Source organism: Crocodylus porosus, unplaced genomic scaffold, assembly GCF_001723895.1.
Source record: "Crocodylus porosus isolate Cpor-Errol unplaced genomic scaffold, CroPor_comp1, whole genome shotgun sequence".
Lineage (NCBI taxonomy): Eukaryota > Metazoa > Chordata > Crocodylia > Crocodylidae > Crocodylus > Crocodylus porosus.
This window is the reverse complement of record NW_017728949.1, coordinates 5502322-5525713: the sequence shown is the minus strand read 5'-3', so window position 1 is coordinate 5525713 and position 23392 is coordinate 5502322. Positions and strand designations below refer to the sequence as shown.

At 41.5% G+C, this 23392-nt stretch overlaps 1 protein-coding gene across 6 annotated transcripts in view; it reads right to left on the bottom strand.

Moving 5' to 3' along the window:
• Positions 1–23392, bottom strand: part of PARD3B (par-3 family cell polarity regulator beta) — a 761176-nt gene that overhangs the window by 255458 nt on the left and 482326 nt on the right. The gene's annotated exons all lie outside the window — the stretch shown is intronic.

Sequence of the window (23392 nt, the reverse complement as noted above, 5' to 3'; positions counted from 1 at the left end):
CACTGGTTACAGGGCACCATGATGATTGACTGCCATCAATCACAACCCTCTGGGTCCGACCACGAAGCCAATTTCCCAGCCAGTGGATCGTGGCACGGTCTGGATCCATTCGGTGCATTTTAGGCTGTAGGAAGTTTGCTTCTGGTAATAAGATTAGCAAGTTTGGTGCTTGTTTGAATTTACAAACTACTTTTCACAGATGAGCCTAGGAACATCACTTCATCAACCTCCTGGATACAAAAACTCATGGACTCAATATAGACATTGGATTTATGACACACTATAACCTGCCTGACATCTGACTCCTTAGGCACCTCTCCACTTTTACCTGCTACATCCCCCTTCCTGCCCCCCGCTCCAGCCTGTACCTCACCCTCTGACACCTCAATTTACATTTTCACTGACTGGCTTTCTTGCCTGCATTGCATGCCAGCCTCTGGCTTCTTCACTATTCATTCCATCAAGGAAGAGCACACACACACCAACCAGATGCTTCCTCAGCCTGATGAAGGATTTTTAAACTCGAAAGCTTGCTAAGATATATTTCTCCAACTATTCAGTTGGTCTAATAAAAGATATCAGAGTTACCCTCGACTGGTTCGTGCTGGGGTCAAGACCCAATGGGGGGTCAAAGGGCCAGGGGCCCACCACGAGGAATGCCTGGAGCAAGAGACTGGCCTGAAGGCGAAGCCAGGGCCTAAGGGGGAGCCAAAGGTCCCAGAGAGGGGACTACAGCTAGAGGGGGTGAAAGATGCAATGTGTGGGCCATGGGCTGCATTGTTAGGGGAATGGATGTCACCCCAAGACACCTAAATGGGCAGCCTCCTGCCTGGGAAACATCTGAATCAGTTTTCCATCAAGGTGTGGCAGCCAAAAGAGAGGTGGATGGCTGGCCCAGAAACAGGTGGGCAGGTGGAGATATAACCAGCATCAGGAAGACCCCCTATTACAGGTTACCCTCCCTGATGGCTTCATCCCACTCTGCCTACACACACACAAATGTCACAAGTTTTGCTTTGAACAGTATGAGGTGCAGTTTTACAGAAACCCCTGCACTCTCCTTGAAACCTGGCACGTTTTGTGCCCCCCAGAAGGAGCTACCATCTCTGCAATTTTCATCTGAATCAGGCAAGAAATAACAAATTTATAGGCATTTTAGTGATTCCCCATTATAGCCTATGGCCAAACCACAGAAACAGCATCAAAACTCCAAAACAGATTTGGTCAAATCAAAACGGAACAGTGATCCAAAATGCCAAAACGAATCACTGTCCTCCAAAACGGTCAACTCTGAAACCAAAATGAGCTGCTTGCTCCTGATGACTGGGAGGCAAAACCTGAAGTTTTAAATATACTGCAGTTTTTGCCTCCTATCTGCTCAGCTGCAAGGAGCAGGAGGCAAAAAAACGGTGGCATATTTAAAACTGGTATTCACCTCCTGGTCATCAGGAGCAAGCAGAGAGCAGTTGGGCCCCCCCATCAATCAGTGGCAGGGTGAGAAGAGGGTGGCACATGGAGGTAACTCCAAAATTAAAGGAGCCACTGTGCTGCGAACTAGGCCTGCGATTTAAACCAGGCCCTACATATAGGATTATACAGCAGAGATGGGGCTACAACCAAATTCTCCAGAGGAACATTCAACTATTTTAAAGAAATTGTCCTGTCATATTCTGCAATCCTCTGCCTCATAATACATCTTACAGTTTCTGTAACAAATGAGGTTCCTACAGAGAACAGCTTTCCTCATGATACAATCCAGTGCACCATTATTAAAAGCAGGGGTTCTTGGGAAAAATATAGGACTTGATCAGTTTCAGTCTCTCACTTGGGTTTCTAATCAAATGTCAATGTCCTCAGATCCTGAGCTCCCTGTTCCTGGTCAGGCACAGTGACTTTCTCAAAGCTCCTTATCTAATTTTGTTTCGTTGAACAATCTGATCTTCTCTCTTCCACCCTCTCATCAGTTCCTTCCCTATTTCTAGGACCAATTCTATTATTCTGTAGCTAGTCCAAGTTTCTGCCTTCAGGCCAAACCCCCATCCCTATCTTCTTCTTTACAGTGGTCTAGTTCAGGAATGCCAAACTCATCTGGCCCCATGGCTGGCCACAGTCTGGATTGGATCTGCACATCAGCCCTGCCTTCTGGAACTAGTGCACGGGGCTAGTCAAACACAGATGTTCCACTGGGCATACCAGTCCTACAGATGCTCTAGTGGGCATCCAGTGGGCATACCAGTCCAGCCCTGTATGAGGAATACATCAGGCACACTGGTCCAGCCCCATGTGCATACCAGCCCACTCCTGTGTATAGCACGTGTACTACATCTGGCCAAATCCAGCAAGCAGTACTTGGTGCACATTGCATGGAGTGTGGGGGTGCTGACAGAGACACAAGGGCAGCACTTCAAGCCAGATAAGGCTCCACAAGCTGCATATTTGACACCCCTGTCTAATTCAGGATCATATTCTTACTGCAGCTTCCTCACCACTGCCTGGATGCCACCAGGAAGGTCACACAGGAGAGATAGGTTCCTTCACTTTTATGTCTGCTACCGAGTCCTAACCTGAATCATAGGTAGTCACCTCAAGGCAGGTCTGGCTTCATCCCTGGAGTCCTAGGTTGCAGCATGGTCAGTCACTCTACGGGGATGGTGTAGACCAATGGTACTCAAAGTTTTTATATTCAAGGAACTGCTTGGAAATTGCCAGCTCTTAGTTTTTACTTGTTTTTTGACTAGAGAAACACAACAGAGCAATTTTGTTGCCAATAATTCATGAAGAAAAAAAAAGGTTAGAATATTGTGCTACTATGGATTCTCATTTGAAATCTCTGGGCTCTTCTTGTGCATCACGAGGTTTTCACACCTAAGATTGCTGATATTGAGCGGGATCTTATATTACTCTTAAAAGGATCTCAGAGCACTGCAGGGTGTTGCAGCATCCTTGGCTGAGAATTACTGCCGTGCAGACAGTCACATGTAGGAGCTGCGAGGGAATGAACCATAAAAACATAACAAGGGACATACTAGGTCAGATCCATAGTCCATCTAGCCTAGTATCCCATGTCTGATAGTGGCACAAATGGATATTATACAGCGAGAGCACTGAATCAGATTACATATATAGAGTGATCTAGTTCCTATTCAGTGCCCACTCTGACATCCACCATTACAGGTTTAGAGATGCCAGAAGAAATGTCTCCAACCATCTGCCAAAAAAATATTGGGGAAAATGTATGCATGTAATGGCCTCCACAAATACTGCTTCCTACCTTCTCTGCTGGCACAGACTCTCCGTTCTTAGCATCTGATAAGGTAGGTTGTTGCTTACAAAGGTTCATGCCATCTCCAACAACTATTAATAGATCTATCATCCATGAATTTATGTAGTCCGTTTCTGAACCTGGTATGGAATCCAGGTTTTGCCTCCACCACTTCCTGCAGCAACGAATTCTACAAGTTAACTATGCATTTCATAAGAAAGTACTTACTCTTGTTATTTTTAAACCTGTCACCTAATAATTTCAGTAGGTGTCCTCTAGTTCTAGTACTCTGGGGCTTGGTGAACACCAGTTTCCTGTTTACTTAGTCCACATCCTTCATGATTTTATAGATCTCTGTCATATCCCCCCTCAGCCTCCTCCTTTCCAAACTGAAAAGTCCTAGCCTTTTTAGTCTCTCCTGGTATGGCAAATGCTCCATGTCCCTGTACATTTTGGTTGTCCTTCTCTGTACCTTTTCCAATTCTTCTATAGCCTTTTGAAGATGTGGGGACCAGAGCCATTTTCAGCTGCTCTCTCAGGATGCCACATACACGGTCTGGTCTGCACTGGAGACGTCTAAGCATACTCAGGAAGAAAGGACTACTCTTCAGAGATTTTAGTTGTTAAAATCTAGCAGGTCTCTACAGAGCAAGTGCAGACTGTTTCAATGGCTTCTAATCCACCCAGATTTTCTTTGGTTTTCCCATATTTACAGCCTTGACAGAAAAGCTACCACTGCCAAATTCTAAGGCCCTGCTCTAAAGAAAGGAGGAAAGAAAGCTTTCAAGAAAAAAAAAGTTACTAGAATGTTTTTAACTTTGTAAAACAGTACACTTAGCCTTGTTCTCAAAAGTAGGGGAACAAACTGGCTAAGCTGTTTTATCCTTTCACACCCCCTCCAAAAAGGCAGCTAAGTCAGAAACCTGGTATGAAATATGAATAAGAAGTGTCAGTTAACCATAACAACAACTGGTACTACTAACCCCATCCCCTAACTGATTTTTTTGGGGCAGGGGGGTTGGGGGCGTTAAGTTATAAAAGGTTGGAGAGCAGCAATTAACAGGTTAATAACTTTTGGTCAGCTGAGTGATTAACTGAAGTTTCATAATTTACCCTAATTATCTAAAGGGCAGGGATAAGGAGAAGAAATGCTCAAATAGATGGCTTTTTGCGTTATCCTTGATATATTCAGTCTTTCAATATAAACTGAGTATGTTGTTTAGGTAAGGATTCCAAATGGTATCTTGAGTACTCTTTGTGGCTATTTTGATAGTAGTTGGGCTTGATACAAGAGATAAAAACTTTTACCTCTATATATAGTTTTTACTATTTTCTATACCTGTAAAGTTAAAAAAAAATGTTTTCTAAAAAGAGTGCAACTCCAGAAGCTTCAGTCAAATAATGTTGTCATTTTGTTTACATTAAGCAATTGAGCAAATTATAAAGCAATGAAAAATAGAGGCATCTAAATAACCACATTATATTGCATTTATCTTTTATGATGCCTCACTTTGTTACCAGCAGCCTTAAAACTGGAAAACTAAAAAATAAAGCCTTTTTGTGAATACAGACAAATATGCCAACTGCGTATAAGCAACAAATATTGTAATTACACAAAAATCCTAAACAAATCCTCAGCCTTTGCACTGACCTTTTCACACCATTCTTACAACACAAAGGAGTGGGAAAAATTTCTCCATGTTTAGCTCAGGATTTCTTCTGCAATCACTGCAAATGCAATAGTCCCTAATATGCTAACAGAAGCTAATGAAAGTTTCAGAAACACTGCATCAGTGGGGGGGAGGGGGTGTAAAAAAAAAAGTTCGCCATAATTCCTTCTATGCTCACTAAGTCTCAAGTAGAGTGCACCTCGATCAAACCAGAATTGGCTCTCATTAAAAAAAGCTTTCACTGTGGGATCAGAATCATGTACTTAATATTGCAACATACCGGTCACCCTCAACTACTCTGATGCCATTGGGTGTGGAGGGAATTGACATCTGTCTTTCCATGTAAGGGCTATAATGAATACAATACAGTTCCTTCCTACAACTCCTGTCCAGAGTTTGCATACCTGAAATAACAGAGCTTCCATTTTCACTGTAAATGAAAACCCTTGAAACCCTTAACGGGGAGTCTCAGTATGGTATTTGCAGCCTCTCTCAGAATTCCATAAAAATGTATCATAGTCAACAATCCCCATGACCAGCTTCTCTCTGCCTATTGTGACAGCTAGCACAAGATAGTAACATTTCAGTGGCTCTAACATATGCTAATGAGCAGAATAGTACTAGACTGAGCGCAGGATGATAGCAAAGCAAAGCCCCCTTCCCACAAAAACACTACAGTCCTGCTGTTGTGTGATGAGGGAAGTGGGGGGGGGGAGAAGGGAAGAGAGATGAAAACGGCACATCAACTTACACACTTAAATGGACTGTTCACTAGCTAGCCAATAACATCACTGATTGCTAACTGCAATAATTGCCTCTGACTTCATCTTCAATTCTGCTGGTTAACTAATAGTTGAATTGCTTGGGATAACTAGTTTTAAAGAATTTTATTTTTTAATCTTCATGGGGAGTAACAAAAATCAGATCAAATCTGGCTCACATCCTGTACCTAGATAACAAAATGGGAGAACCAGAATTACTGGCATGGGACATAACATCAGATATTGGGATAAGGGAAACATGACAGAATGACGATCATGAATGGAAAACTGATATTGAAGGGTATATGCTGTTTAGGAAACAACGCTAGAAGTGGTAAGTAACAATGACATGATAGTCTATAGAGAAATAAAAAAGGGATAACTTAGACAAAACAGAATCAATTTACTTTCAAACTGCTTTAAGGAAGGACATTAAAATAGTTCTATTGTAGAAGAATTAGAAATACACTACAGACTCTTGACGATGGAAATGGATGTCTAATATTATTAGTGAGATTAATATTGCTGGAACTTATGTTATTATACAGACTTGCTTCTCTGATACAGACTAGAGAACAAATGTAACTCTTCGTGGCAGGACACAGATATTCCTGGATGTGCTAGCTGAGAGATTTCTTTACAAAGCAGTCAGTAGATCAACAAAAGGCAATGTTATTTTAGATTTTGCTCCGGGGCATAGTGAGGACATTACACAATAGTTTATTTTAGAAAATAATCTTGCATAAAGTGATCATAAATTGGTGAAATTAAATAATAAGGAAAGATAAAACACAAATAGGTTTTGTAACTAAGGATTTCAATTTCAGAAGGCTAAATTTTAAGGAAATAAATTAATGACCTCTTCTACCCAGGTGACTTCAAGGACCTGGATATAGAAGGGGCTTGGAATTTCTTTAGCGCAAATGTGCAAACAATATCTGAAACTTGCTTCACCAGAAATGGGAGGTGGATGAGGGGGAGGCGGGGAAAGGAAACAGACCACAGACTATGCCAGGAAGGGCTTCAGATCCAATGGCATAACCACCTCAAAAAGAACATCACAAGTAGGAAGAGAGCCTACAAGAAGTGGGGGAAAAAGCCTGATAAACATAGAAAGCTGTGTTCGGAGGTCAAGATTTTTAGGGCTAAAGAAAGAATTGCCAAAATTCAAGTGGAGTCGATCTATATAAAACAAATTAACATGAACAAGAACAGACTTTTTGGTGATATAAAATAATGGGGGTGAAATCAGAATTAAATATAGTCTAGGTATGGTCCAAAAAATACGAGAATACCTTGTCTCGGTTTCCAATAAGGACAATTATGTTGACCATGGGGACCAAGGCAGACTGGCCAAATGGAATAAGGGCAGGAAAATGGCAGTTACCACACACATAAGGGGCGTATCTACATGAGACGCTTAATGCACAGTAGATGAACTCTCTTGAGCATTAGCATGCCACAGCAAAAGCTGTGCTAATGGGCTGAGCAGCAGAATTAGTCCACTGTGCACTCAGCATCACAAAATGACTGTGCACCTTTGTTACTGTGCATTTATGCAGTAACCTGTATTAGAGGTACTAAACTTAATGTGCAGTAGCAAAGGCACATTTATGCACATGTAGACACACAGGTGGAAACAAAACTTGAAGAGCTAAATGCATTCAAGTTGAGGGAACCAGATACTCTCCTTCTCAGAATACTAAAAGAACTTTTTAGTATTCTGTAAAGTGCAGACCGAGTAGCAAGGATTTTTAATAAATCTATTATGTCATGGTTGGTACTGTATAGTTCAAGCAAATGTACTACTTATAGTTAAACAGAAAAACAAATGGTTTGGGCAACTGGAGGTGTGGAGAAGAGGTAAACATGAGGGAAGGTGAAGTGCTATTTAAGCTAAAGGAAAACACTGGGCCAAGAACAAATTTAATATAAACTGGTCATGAACAAATTTAGGCTAAAAATCAGAAGAGGAATTTGTTTTAGAACAGTCTTCTAATAAGCTTATAAGGCAAGAAACTTAACCAGTTTTAAGACAGAAAGAGATAAATTTATGGAAGATTCCACAACATGGTTGCTGAGATCTGGACTCAGTGACCTAGATGATTTCTTTTAGTTCTACAACCCTAAGACAGTGAAGACATGGACAAAACCCCAATATAATTAAGATTCACCTTTTCCTTAACATAATATATACAATAAAAAGTATTATGGCAACTTTTAGGAGAGTGTTTTAGGAGAGCTTTGTTTTGAAGGGACTAAGTATTAGTATTCATAAACAGAAAGAACTGCTAAACACGATGCTGTTCCCTGAAACACACAGGTAACAATGGAGTTTTCTTCAAAGTTATTTTCTGCACAAAATCACTCTGCAAAGTTTTTACTATGCAGAGACATGTATTAATAAGTAGCACTGGCAACCTACTTACTACAATGAAACCTTATATAAAATGTTATGAACAGTAAACACTACATAAAACAACATTCTGGAAATAAGCTGAAGTAGGAATATCAATTACATGTTGCTACCCTTAAAATCCCGTATATTAGGACACAAACATGACAGGATTTTAAAACACAAGAAAAGATATTCTCAATACAGCTGCTGTTTTGCTTTCCTCCCTCCAACCCAAGCTATATAAATGAGGGGTAGGCACGAGGAAATTGAGTTAGATGTTAAATGGGGGTGAGGAGAAACAGGGAAATCTCTTTATAGGTTTATTTTCTTTTTTCTTTTTCAGACGGTCAATAATAACCCAGTCTTGTCTGTTTCCCACCCCGCCCAATCCCAGTCTGTTGTAAGGACAGTTCACTAATTCTCCTTCAGTGCTTCATCCTGGGAAGCATAAGTTAGAGGGGGCAGATGTATTATCTGGGAAGCTTTCCAAATTCATTAGCTTCTTGGCACCAATGGTTCACTGTGTCCACTGCCAGAACTGAATGTCATGCCCACAAAAAAATCTAGCTCCTCGAGGGAAAGGACTAAGACAATGAGGCACTCAAATAGTGGCTGCTGGTCTCTTCATTCTTCATGAGCAACTAAGAGAACCATGGTATAGCTCAATGATGACGATATCCAACTTCTTATTCCCAGACACACCAATGGGTTTCTGCAAACATGTGGAGATGCTTCATTATGAAGAGGGCTTGAAAAATGCACATACACTAGCTGTAAGGTCAAATCTAGGACTCACAGACAAACAAGAAAGAAGGGTGTAGGGCAGGGGCCGGCAATTATTTTGGGTGGAGGGCCACTTAAGTTTTGGTGAGCTGTTGAGGACTGCATGGGTAGTCCCACCCCCTTGTCACCATCTTGGGACCAGAAGTCCTGCCCTCTAACCTTTGTCACTGAGAGTCCTTTTCCTTGCCCCCCAGAGATGCTCCTTTGAGAGGGAGGGTTGCCATCTTAGAACCAAACCAAAACCAATCAAATCATACACTAGAAGTCACATACCTACTATAACATGTTTTAATGTTATTATGAAAATATTTTTGTCATGGTTTGTGTTTGCGTACTGTATATAGAGGTGATTGCATAATAATGCAAAAATAAATTCTTAGTCTTGTATATTGTGGGGGGGTGTATGGTAGAATGTGGGTGTGTATGAGGCGTGTGTCTGGGTGTGTATGGTCGACTGTTGGGGGGTGTGGGTGCGTGTGTGGTAGTGTGTGTGTGGGGGTTGTGATAGTGGGGTGTGGGTGTGCGAGGGAGACTGGAGGGTGTGGAGATGCCTATACTCTCCCCAAGGCACAGCAGCAGCAGCAGCAGCAGGCAGGGTGCTCAGGGTGCAGGCACCTGGTGGGGTGCAACTCTGGCCAGTGCTGCACATTGCAGTGAGAAATGCAGCCTCTGCCGGGCCGTCTGTATCGCCAGCACTTTCTGCCACTCACACACACTGAGGGAAGCCCTGTGCCCTGGAGCCAGCTGCCATCCCCGCCCCCCAGGAAAGGTGCCTGGGGCTTCCCTCCTCTGTTGCGCAGCCTCGGCAGGGAAGGCAGCCAGCTCCAATGCCTGGGGCTTCCCTTTGTGCCTGGCAAGTGCAGGGGTTTTTTGTGAGTGGCAGGGAGTGCTGGTGATACAGACGGGCTGGTGGAGGCTGGAGGAAAAATTTACAAATTTATTATAATTGTCAATGTATAGAATCTAATTATTGGAAAGTAGTCTTATATTTGTCCCCCTACTGCTGCAGTGGGACAAGCAGCAAGGGGGCAGGCAATGGGATGTTAAGTGGCCTGACCCTTGCTCCTTCTTCCCTGTTGCCATCTGCCCAACCATTTGCCCCCTTTGCTGCTTGCCTTCCCCCCCGACAATACCTATGCCCCCCTGCACCTTGGCCCCTGCCACTTGCTTCCCAGCTCCTGCCCCAGCCCACCATTTGAATTCCCAGTCCCTGCCCCCCCCCGCTGGGCCCCTCTTGCTGCCCCTCTCCCCCTGCTACCACTTAGTCTCCTGTGACTCTGGCCTGAAGAACAAGGTCATTCCAGCCCCCTGCCCAGCCAGGCAGCCCTGGCCCTGGCCTGGAGCCAGAGTAGGGGCCAGAGCTGGTGCCACAGCTGCGTGATTATATATAAATGTTTATGTAATATCAGCAAGATAATTAATATTTATTTCTGAAATAGTACAAATGTTACCAGCCTTATGTACACATACATTTTAACAACAGAAATCAATTTATGACCTGTATTTTAGAAAAAGGAGCCCCAAGCATCCCCAGCAGTCAGGGAGCTTTGGAGGGAGTATCAGAAAGCTCCATGTCTCTGAAGATACGTTGGATTTTAGATGTAAAAACATCTATCAATCAGGGGTAAATCATCTTCAATCTGTAAGATATGTGATCTCCCCATATTCACTAAAAAGGCTTGAGATAAGACTGGGCTTCTCATTTACATCAGTGCAAAGTGACATTGGTACACAGTGGGTGCATCTACAATTGCACTTTACTGCGCAGTAGAGTAATTAGCTCCACAGCAAAGCATCACCATCTACACATGCACTGGTATTAGGGCACAGAAAACTAATTAACTCTGCCGTAAGATAGTACTGTTGGGGGCAGAGTCATTTACTGCACTGAGACATGCCTATAGACAGTGACTCCTGCCTGCTGCCTAGCTACACAGCTCCACAGAATCAGCACTCTCATGTCCCAGCCAGCCCCTCTGCTGCCTGACGCCACCACCTGGAGCCCAGGTTTGACCTCCCCATCTCCCCTGTCAGCCCAAGCCTGCTCTGCCCTGGCTCAAATTTCTGCTGTCTCAGGCACATGTGTAGATGCTGCACCTGACAGTAGTCTACTACAGCTCAGATAGTTTCAGGGTTTATTACTGCACCTTAATTTTACATGAAGATGCACCCAGTGGCTATTAAATACTAACAAGTCAGGATTTAGCACCAATGCTGCACTAGTGTTAAATCACTGCAACAAGGTGCAAGACAAATAAGGAAGAACTAGGCCACAGCAGTTAAGACTTGTCTCACTTAAGGCTTTTCTCAAGCTGGAAAATGCAGGAGAGGGCTCTAACTCATAGAAGAACGCTACAACAGGGACACAGAATGTGGCAGATGAGGAAGACGAGCAGGTAGGCATAAACATGTTACTTTTTAGTAGGACATAGATCTGGAACACCCTATAATTACTGATGCCAGCACTGCATCATTTTTAGGATAAGTACTTCAGCCTGCAAAAGTGCTTCTTCATATATGCCTACTTAGGTCCACTGTAAAGTGACACAGCCAATAAATATATTCACTCTTTAAAATAGGGTCTTCAAATGAAACACCAGCAGAAATGAAGAAAACAGAGGCATTAAACACAGCTATTAAAAAGCCTGCATTACTTTATTTAATGATACACTAGTAAATCTTATACCAGTTTCTTTTCCTCTTCTGATTGGCTACACAGAATTTCAAGCAGAACAGTGTTTACTAATGCCTAGAAGCAGGAGAATATTCCAGCAACATAAAACTATCATAGGCAAAGTTTATGTAGGGGAAATTTAAAGAAATCCTCCACAAGCATAAGGTTGCACAGCAGCATGCCCTCAATCACATCTAGAAAAGCAGAACAAATATACCCTTGAGTATCTTGGATAGGAAGGTGTGTGAACTCTATGGATCAGATTCTGTTAATGCTACAGATGCTTCTTCTGCTCCCACAGCATATGGCAACTGTAACACTCCATCAGCAGGCTGGTGAAGGATTCACAATCTGATGTAAACCTAGTGTCATGGCTTCTGTACATCTCTCTAGCCCTGGGCATAAGGAATGTATCTGGAGGATACCTTTACCTCTTCAAGCCCTGGATGTCAGAACCCCTTGCCCCTTGTAGATACATCACAGCAGATATGAAGCTTCTCTAACCCACGCTAGACATTTTGTAACTGGGAGGAAAGGGCTGCTAAGTAAAGGTGTTGTAAACTTCAGCTGTTGTGAAACCTCTCCAGCAGAGGTATCTGTGCACCCGGCTTTGCTGCAGGAGCAATGCTGTGGGGCTACTTCTACTGCCAAGGCTCAGACTCCATGGGGCTGTGGACACAATTCTGGTGCCCCTAATAGGGTGGTGCCCAAGGCTGGTGCTCCATTTGCCCACCTCAAGTTATGCTACTGCTTTTCAGTTATGGAGTATAGTTTGGACACATCCCCAAGATACGGGCTTACTCTACTGAGGCAGAACCCTTCTTACTGTCTTGCAGTATCCCTTATACCAGTTGACTGATATAAAAAGAGGATTGTCAGGAAGACCCTTTATATCCAGAATCATCTGCACTAAACTAGGTATCAGAACCCTGTAGAGGCCCCCCAGGTGGACACTGACAAAGCTGCTCTGTTTAGTCTCAATTTCCTTTGGTCTAGGTAGGCTGAAACACTCTTTCCTTGGCTCCTCTAAGCCTCTTGCACATTTCCAGGATACAGTTCCCTTCACAAAACTAGAACCACATGGCCAATTTGCTGCAGGACCTTAGGACAAGTGCTGACATTGCACACTCCCAGTAGCCTAAGTACATCGTTCCCCAAAACACTACCTTCTGGGTTTACACCTCTAAGCTTATACTTCACTTTTCAGAGATGCATAATCAGGGACAGATCTGGGATTCGGGGAGAGGGAGAAAGGTGCAACTGCACTCCCCTTTTGATTCCTGCTCTAACCAAACTTTAAAATCAACTGCCTAGGAGGGGCAGTGGCATTTCTACTCAGGCAGCACTGGGGTAATCAATTGACTTCATGGCTCACTATGATCTACACAATTCCTGCTATGCTTTTTTCATTTCACCAGTGTTAACAATCCTCTCTCTGTTTTAATGGTCTTGATCAATCTACCCTTTCTCCTGAAATTTTGTTGCCTGTTAGCCATTCCTGGTAATATCTTTCCTGTATTTCACAGCCTTGCAGATTCTTATCAGCTCTACCTAAAAACCTTAACTCACACACACATCCCTATAAAGTTATATTTGTTTTGGTTTTGATTTTAAACTGAACAATACAGCACTAAGTCCCTAGCATATTAGTAAAGCTTCTAGTTTCTTTTTAACTGGAGAAAAATGTGTGTTGTATTTTATGTGATATTGCAGCATACCATCTGTACCCCCCCCTTTCAAAATCATAGATCCACCCATGTACACAATCAGTGAAAAACAAACGAATTCAGTGACTTGAGAGTGCAGATAGAAGTAAAAATTGAAATGTCTCCAATGTCTTTGAAGCTATATAAACCATTCTAAAAGCAACTGAAGCACTCCAAAATAGTACCTCTTGAAATCAGGTACTATTTTGGAGCAGTCTGCTTCTTGTTATGTGTGCACAGGGACAGGAAACCCACAGAACCTCCAGAATCCCACAACACTCTGCTCTCCATCTCCTCTCCATGGGTGACAAAAGAGAAGTGGGGTGGACACTCTGACAGGCTGACTGAGCATGAGCTTGTGAGACTGTCTTGCTGCAAGGCCTGACTCTGGTCCTTGGGGCACTGCTGGACTGGACAGATAATGCCTCATTCTGGACAGCATGCAGACCATACTACAGATGTGGAAGTGCACCATGAGATCAAGAGGTTGATAAGTCCAGTCAAACATTACAAAAACAGGCCCCTTTTGTTCCATTTGTTAGCATGAAACTTCCTCATGCTCTGCAAGTCCCTTGGATTGTTAAGTTCTATCACAAGCACCTGATTCTTTTCTTCTTCTGCCTCCAGGGAATTCTACTACCCTAGATCCTAACCCCATGGAATGAAGACAGAGAAAGATGGCTTCCCCTGGTCTTCAGTCATCCTCTTGTTTTCTCAGTGCTAGGTCTATTTCATTTGGAGGCACCACTCTGTAAGCACAGGGGACATGAGGCAGTATACAGTAAAAGGCAAGCACATAAGACAAAAAAGACAGGCCATTCATAAAATCAAGCTGGAGTTTATAAATTTATCAGGAGATAATTAGGAAGCTTTTCTCTGTCTTGTTCACCATTTTCTCATCCCTTTCTGTATCACTTGGAGATGCTTTGCATACAGAGGGTGCCATGCTGGCCCCTTTAAAATCAGTGCAAGTTTTACTATTGAAGGGGACAAGAATTTCAGAACTCTCCCAGGGTCAAAAATAAAAAGAGCCAAAAATGATTATCTTTGGCCAGGAACAACTTTGCACTATTAGTAATGTTTTCACAACCAAGCACTGGCATGCAAAAATTACAGCTGGAAAGGTTTGTGGGGGTAACAATGAACCTACTTAGAGGGAAACTGATTGCTTGCTCCTTACTCTGATATCATCTAGCCAGGTAATCCAGGACTATTGTTAAAAGAGTAAATGGATGGATTAGCGCTGTTTCCTACTCCAAACCTTGGCAGTAAAGATGATCAGTAAGGACTGCCAGCCATGCACTCAAAGAAGATTATGAATAAGAAGTTGCAATTTACTCAAATTCAATGATACAGCAGGTTTTGTTAATTCCAAATGGGCGTCTAACAGCAGTCTGAGGAACAAGAACTGATAAATATAAATGTCTAGCTTGCCTCCTCCTGAGTCAGTGAAAAATCTAACATGTGTTGCAGAAATACACAAAATCTGGTAGGGCAGAAAGATTGCTGTATCAGTCCCATTTTGTACAGCCCTTTTAAAATAATCAATATCTGGAATTCTCTATTTGCATTTCTCTAACTATATCAGGAAATACAGGGACCCAACAAGTATTCTCATTTGTTTTCTAACTAATTTCATTACTCTCTCCTTGTCTCCAACAGGAACAACTGCCATCAAAATAATCTTAATTCTGCTTTCTCCTTGACATTTTACTGTCTAAGTTTGAGTTAGCAAACATGGCTTTTTCCAGCATAAAAGTTTTAATTTTCATTGCTGTAATGCAGCATGTTAAAGGATCATATTCCTCCTTTAGATTCAATACACAAAAACTGGAGGCCCAGGATTTATTCCCTTAAGTCTCAAACCTATGAGGGAAAGTAACACTATTCTTTATCAGGATACCATTAAGAGTTACAGCAGCTCTGAAGTTCCGTTTTACTTTGGCCTGTCCCTTAGGCCTGGTCTACACATGTTCCTTCTACCGTTGTAACTACGTTGGTTGGGGGCGTGATTTTTATGGATGCAGTTATACCAGTACAATCCCTAGTGAGGAAACAGTCATACAAATAAAAACTAGTTTATAAATTTATTCCTCTGCAAGAAAGATAATAAACTATACTAGCATATGCATATCCATATCAGTAAAATTGGGACCACCTTATAGTCTTATAGCTGAAGCACTATAAACTGCACATGGAAAAGAGCTATTAGAAAAATATACAACGTTTCAGCAACATCACTGCAGTAGTTTAACTTTTGGTAGAACAAGTTGTTCAAGCTTTTGATTCATAGTTCCAGTCCCATTGTACTGCATGGTCCATGTTACAGTGCCTACTTTAGACTTTATTGATTCTAATCCTACAAAGAAATATGATTTACCTGACTTCAAGGGAGAAAAAGACCGCAAAGGATACCTCTGAAAGAGGCACCTTCCCATATACCCACAGACTTATTTTAGGCTTTCCACTTGCCTGTAGATTTTCAGGTGTTAATTTCTTTTACAGACCTATATTCCCAGAAGAAATACTCTAGCCTGAGAAACTGAAGCAAGGTTTAACAGAGCTTTAAAAAAGGAACACTCAAAAAAAGAGGAAAAAAACTAATGAACAAAATGTAATAAGAGATATCAAAGTTCCCTTGCCAAAATTTGAACGTTAAATAGATGGTACCAGTTTAACTTATGTTTTTCTGGTAAGGATTTTGGTATCTAACTTCCATTGAAAGTCCATGGGAACTGAGTGCCTCAAGTCCTTAGGGGTGAAAAGGACAATTTTCATTCCATTTTCCAGTTGGTCTAATACAAGGTATCATTTTGGAACCAAGAGTTTTAGTTTTTTGTATGTCTTCAAGTCCTTAGGCCCCTTTCAAAGCCCAATTTTAAAAATGCCTACAATTCAGGGAGCACTTCTACAAAACTATGAGACCCCTCTATTAAGAGAGGAGAATGCCTCTTGGCCACCCATCTATCTGTTCAACATAATCTTGTGACTTGGGCTATCAAGAATATAACAGACATTTTAAGTTTGTTCACATATTGGCTCTATTATGCTTACTGGTACTTTTATGGTGACACTGTTTTACATCTATACAGACAGGTGTTTGGGAAAATTAGACATTAAAATAGAAATAGGAAAGCTTTTTTAGCCCATTTTGCTAATTAATATGTCAAAGCTCATAAAGAAGAACTCATCAGCCTTTCTCCAGCACTGCATCATCTTAAAAAGCTGTGTCAGCAGAGACCTCAGCAGACAGTCAATACATATTAAAAGAGTTCCAAGCAGTAAATCAAAACAAAAGAGGAATGTAAGAAAAAAGGAAAATAAAACACCAATAGCTGCAAGCCATCTGTGCATGATTTTATAAGACCTAAGAAAATGTGATTTTTAATTCTGACATTAAGTATAATCTATAAATTACACCTTCCTACCCTGTCTGTAATTGATGTTCTAGTTAAGGAAGATGAAAAGCTAAATTTAAGGCAGAGCTTATATAAAGCTGAGCTCTGGGATATCGACTGCTTGGATTTTGGGGGTGTCTTACATTTTCAGATGAAGAGGCAGTGTCTGTCAAAGTGTCTTTCCAACTTTGAAGTCAAGTTCTAGAGAGTGCAGTAGTTTACTCTGGTAAGCACAACATGAAGCAACAGGAAGGAAACTACTCAAATTCCTTCCAAAAGACAGAATACTCCAGTGCACACAAGATAAGAACCCATGTTCTTTCTTCTCCTATGAGCAGAAAGGTCTGCAAAAAAACCCCTCATGCTACAACTCATCCTCAGTCATACTATGTACAGAATAGAAGCGCATAATGTCTTGAGAACCAGAACTTATTAATGTATTTCTCATAGTAGCAGTGTGGGAGGGTGATATCCAAGGAAACACTTCTCTGGCATCTTACGGTAGGAATGCCTCAGAAATACTACATTCCAGGGAAATCCAGGCATAGTTCTAAAGCACATCTATCTATTAGGGAACAGTGAGAGTTCTCTTTGTGGATGAAATAATCATGAAGACAGAAAGAGAAAGTTGCAGGTATTCGTGCTTTGAAAGCCTTGATCTTGGAAAGAATTCTTGAGAAAATTTATGTAGTTGGGGGCAGATTTAGGAAACCAAATATGCAACCATTTCTACCATGAATTTGAAAATATTGTAAGTGTGGCAATCAGACCAAAAACTGAGACTAAATAGTGGAAGGGCTTTCTACCCACAGGAAACCAGGCTTTCCTTTATGAAAATTACTGAGCTATATATTTTATAGAACCAATCATGTTGAAAGAGAAATAGCGTAATTGCACTGATTGTCAGTATATGATAATTAATCACTGGAAAATATGTTTAATATCCTTAAGTCTAGAGTGGGTAGAAACTCCTCTTTTGGTACTGAGAAAACAACAGGCTGTTGTGCTTCCAGCAGCCAAAGAGAATGTAACTTCAGCCTCAATATAGTCTTATAAAAAGAACTACTGGGAAGAAAAAGCAATGGAAGAAACTGAAACACAAAAGCACAGTCTTACAAATAGAGAAGAAAAAAGGGGGAAGGGCTGGAAGAGACCTCAGGAGCTTGTTCAAGTCCATGTCAAGTCAGGATTATCTCTGTCTGTAACATCCCAGACAAATGTTGGCCTAACCTACATTTTAATTTTTCAAAGATGGAGATTCTATCCCTTAAGTAATAGTTTCTAGTGTTCACAGTTAGAAATTTCTTTCTAATATATAACCTAGATCTCCCATGTAGCAATGTAAGTCCATTACTTCTTGTCTTTGTGCACTGTGGATGGATCGCTATCCTCCCTATAACAACCCTTCTACAATATTTGAAGACACTTTCCAAATCCCACCTTCTCCATATTAAATCCCAAATTTGCTAATCTTTCCTAATATGTCATGCTTGCTAGACCTCTAATAATTGATGTTGCTTTCCTCTGGACTCTCCAATTTGTGCATATCTTTCTTAAAGTGTGGTGCCCACACCTGGAGCCAGTAGTCCAGGTGCACAGAGGTGGTTAGCTCCGTTACTCTGCAGTCAGTCAGAAGGTAGGGGAGGATGGTATCTCAGGGCACCTATACATGAGCAGGGAGGCTGCTCCAATGCACAGGAATTTCAGTGCATTGGAGCAGACTCAATTAATCGAGTCTGCTGAAGCTTAATTAGTTACTCCAGCAGCCTTCTGTCTTGTATATTAATATCCCCATGCTTCGAAATGGTAGTGGGGGCATTTTAACTAAAGCTTGTGTGACATGAGATGTCCTGGGTGCTTTAATTAGAACAGTTCTCAGAGTTGCTCTAACTAAAGCACCTCCCCTCTGCCCCAGCCACTTCTGAAGCACATGTATAAACACCCTCAGAGACTAAGCAGTTCAGGGATGCATGATCTTTTATAGGCAATAACCTTCATCATAGCACCTAACAAAGTAGGTTGTTGCCTATGAGAACTCACGCATCTCTGAAGCTGTCTCAAGTGCTACTCTGCTCTATCTTCTGCCAACACTTCAGATGGCTCTTCACCAGTGTTGAATCACTTTCACGACATGTATATAAAATTTCCTGTTAATACAGTATAAGTTTTCCTTGAAATAACATTACATGGTCCATTCTCATTCAACCTGTGATCAGTTATAATCCCCTGATCTTTTTCTTCAGTACTGTCATGCCCTATTTTGCACTGGCATTTGTACTTGAAGAAGACAGACCAAAAGACTCCCTCAGGGAACTATGCTTGCTCCTACTTCATGCAGTCTTTTCACCAATGACCTGCCATAAACCCAGTTAAGGAAATTCATCTATGCTGATATCTGCTGTGGATTCTAGGCCTGGACTTTCTCCAATCTATCCTTTCTCTGACTTCTAGCCCACCCAACTTGGTATCAGTTACAAATGTAATAAGTGTATTTTCAGTTGCACCCTCCAAGTCATTAACTAAGAAACTGAGCAGTCCCAGACCCAGGACAGACTCCTAGGGAACTTGCAATTTATACCTCCCTATTAGCTTCATTATGAGCCAGTGCGACTATTCTTTGACCATGTTTATCCAACCAATTATGCACCCACCTTATATCAGCTTTGCCTACACCATATTTTCTTGACTTATGTATGAGAATGTTGCAGAAATCAACATCAAATGCCTTACTCAAAGTCAAAGTATATCATAGCCACTGCTCTCCCACGCATCCTCGAGACCTGTGATCTTGTTGCAGAAAGAAATCAGGTTGCTTAGGAATGATTTGCTCTTGACAAATCCAAGTTGGCTGTTATTTATTACTTTGTTACTCTCTATGCACTTACAAACTGAATGGTTGATGATATGCTCTGGTATCATTTCAGGTATTAAAGTTAGACTGACTGCTTCAATTCCCTGGGTCCTCCTTTCCCCCTTTTAAAGATGGGCAGTATGTTGCTCTTTTCCACTCTTCTGGGACCTCACCTGACCTCCATTAGTTCTCAAAGATAATAGCCAACGGGTCTGCAATTATTTTTGCCAATTTTTGAGTACTCTAGGATGGATCTTATCAGGCCTTCCTGATTTGAACACATCAAGTTCATCTCTGTAATCTCTAACTCAGTCTTTCCTTAGTCCATGCTGTGTACCTATCCCTCTGTCCCTACTAACAACTGTGCTTATCATCGGACCGGTGAAGACTGAAGTAACAAAAGACATAAATATTTCAACCTTTTTCTCATAACCCATTATTAGCTCTCCCTCCTCATTCAGTTAGGAACCTATGCCAGGGTGTCAAACTCACTTTGCGCCTTGGGTCAGATCTAGACAATGGGGCTTCTTGCTAAATCCAGACCTAATGGCAACAGCAAACACCAGAGGCAGTGGGGTCAACAATGGAGACAGAAATGCAAACGGCATGGGGTTGTGTCGGCAGAGCCTTTGTTCACGCCTTTGGTGCTGCAGGTTAGGCCCGACAGGGCCCAGTAGCCCCAGATTCTGCAGCAGCACCCCTCCCCCCCTGCCAGTCACAAATTCCCTGGCCTGCCAGGAGCTCAGTGGGCCAGAGGGAATGACTCTGTGGGCCAGATCCAGCTTTTGGGTCATATGTTGGATGCCCTTGATCTATGCTTTCCTTGGTCTTGTTCTTATTTTTAACATTTATAACATGGCTTTTGTTGTTGCTGTCTTTTATGTCTCTTGCTATCGGTATCTCAATTTGTGCCTTGGCTTTTCTGATTTTGTCTTTGCATAAGTTTACTATGCTCTTAGCCATATAACTAAGAATGTGTGTGCATTGAAATTATAAGTCACTGAAGAAATTATGAATTAGTCAAGCAGATCTCTTGTTATACTTACCTTTCCCCTTGAATTGAGATAACATGTGCATGTGCCCTTAATATTATTTCTTCAGGGACCGGCAACATACTCACATTCTTATTTTCCTTAATTATGCCTCCCATGGAAACTTTCATACCAGTTCTTCAAGTTTGTTAAAATCTACTTTTCTTAAGTCCAATATTTTTATTCTGCTGTTCTCCTTGAGGATCACGTGCTTCGTCATTTCACAATCACTGTCACCCTAGATGCTTTCGACTTTCAACAAATTCTTCATTAGTCAGAAGCAAAAGTGAGAAAAGCCTCCCTCTTAGTTAGTTTCTCCACTCCTAGTGCGCCTACCCATAACACTGTCACTGTAGCTACAGTGATGCAGCATCCGCAGGCAAAAACCGTGATGCCACCTCTATGTCACCATAGCAACATGCTCCCTTGGTACAGTGTGTTGCTACAGCGATGTAGTGGCTAAAAATAACTGTGCCACCAGCACAGCACAGTATGGGCTGTTACTGCACCATTGTTTAGTACTTCCAAAAGGAAGTACTAAGCAACGGCACAGTAAAAATGGCGCTGTACGGGCCCACGTAGAAGTACCCTCTGTGTACCAAAAACCTGTTCCCAGTGCAATAAGAATGTTCTGAATTTTCTGTACATTGCTCCATTGATCTCTCAGTTGATGTCATGGAGACCAGAAGAAGAAGATCTTGCATTCAAAAGCTTGTCTAATCCTACTCCAACTCTACAATTGGTCCAATAAAAGATACCACCCTAAGAAATCCTTGTCTCTCACACAGGATTTAAAGTCCCCCATAACTGCCAGGCTTTGTGATTTGGAAGCTTTGGTGGTTATTTTAAAAGATTTTCTCCTCCTTCATCCTCCTCTTTTGGCATTCTATAGTAGCTACCCATCCTGAATTACTCTTGCTGTTTTCCCCTTTTACCTTAATCCAGAAACTACCTGGGTTTACCTCCCCACTTCATTCTAGACCTCAAAAGAAGTATATACATCTTCAGTATGTGAGGCAACATCTCCTCCAATTCTTTCTTTGCTTGGCATTCCTTGACAAGCTGTATCTAACCATATCAATATTCCAATCATATGAACTATCCCAACTGAATCATTATTATATGTACACACTAGGACATGCAGTTCTTTCTGCTTATTTGCCATTGTTTTTTCATTAGTATATAGAAATATTTTAGATGATTAGCTGACTGCCCCATTAATTTCCCTCTTATAACCATGTTAAAATTTCCCATATTCTCTCCTACTATTAAGGCCTTTATTGAGGTCTTGTCACTTTTCAAAACTTTGCTAAGTTGCCTTCCAAGTAATCCTAGGAAAGTAGAGCTGGAAGGTATTTCACAGGTCATCTAGTCCAATCCCTGCTCAAGGCAGGATCAGCCCTGACTAAACCATCCCAGCCAAGTGTCTGCCTAACTTGCTCTCGAACACTTCCAAAGATGAAGATCCACAATTTCCTTGTGTAGCTTCTTCCAGTGCATTAGAGTCAGAAAGTTCCTACAAATCACCAGTCTAAATTTCCCCTGCTGCAGCTCAAGGCCATTGTTCCTAATCCTATCCATTACAGCCACAGAGAAAAGCATTCTTCCAGCCTCTTTACAATCACCCTTCAGATATTTGAAGACTTATCACATTCCGCCTTCAGCCTTCTTTTCTCCAGATAAAATAATCCTGATTCTTTCAGCCTTTCCTCGTAAGCCTGGCTTCCCAGGTCTCTAATCATTTTTGTCACTCTCTGCTGGACTCTTTCCAAACTATCCATATTCTTTTTGAAATGTGGGACATTAAACTAGACACAGTACTCCAGGTGATAGGGTTGTGTGAAATTAAGGCTCAAGAGTTACTCTAGTCCCCTAAATACTAGCCAGCATGCCTTTTTTAGGAATTAAAAAACCTTGGGGCTATTGTACCTCTCATTAGCTTATCTTTAGAGAATCTGGAGAAGCATGTGTAAAGAAAAAAACTGAAGTCTTGCTAGGAACTTGATACTGAAGCTTATTACTTGTAGCAACAGACTGCCAAGAAATTATGATGTCAATAGGCTTCATTCCAATGCTCATTGATAGGAAGGCATTCCATTTATCCTTGGCAAACTGAATGATGTTGCAATGTTTGTGAGCCTTCTTCTGAATAGAAAAAAGGGGGCATGCCCAAAGCCTTTTCCAGTTGATGAGTCATTTCTTGGAAGGCTTTTTACAGTTAAAGGAGAAGAAGTTGAAACTTCCTCCTCAAGCACTACAGACATAAGATATATGAGGTGACACTGGTTTCAGAATAAGAGAATCTATAGATGAGTATACAAAAACTTAGGAGTGGGGCCAGATGAAGAATTTAAAATGAGTAGTTCTAGTTTAGGTTTAGGATAAGGTCCTTAAGTAAGGAAAACCTAAATCAGTCATTTATACAGCAACAAAACACAAGGATGTTTAGGTTAAGAATACCATAAGCAGGTAGGAATCTGATTATTGTGTCCTTAAATTGATGTTTTTGAAGCAAAAGTGATTACAGAAGAAACTGTGGGCAGATAGCTCTAAAAATCCGAGGCAGTACCATAGTTTTTGAGTAGTGATTCAGACCTGTAAATTAGTAAGTTTTTCACATAGAAAAAGTTTGTACAGAAAAGTGAAAGATAAATAGAGGACAAGCATAAACAAGCATGACTGGAGCTATTCACACACAGAAGATAAAGAGCAGACACTGCACTAAAATATTTTCAAACATATTTCTTGGTTAAAGTGAGACAGAAACAATAAATGACAATAAGGCTCCCTTCTTCATAGGGATTGCAAAAATTCCCACCAAGTAGAACAAGTTTCATAGTTTCATAGTTGGTAGGGTC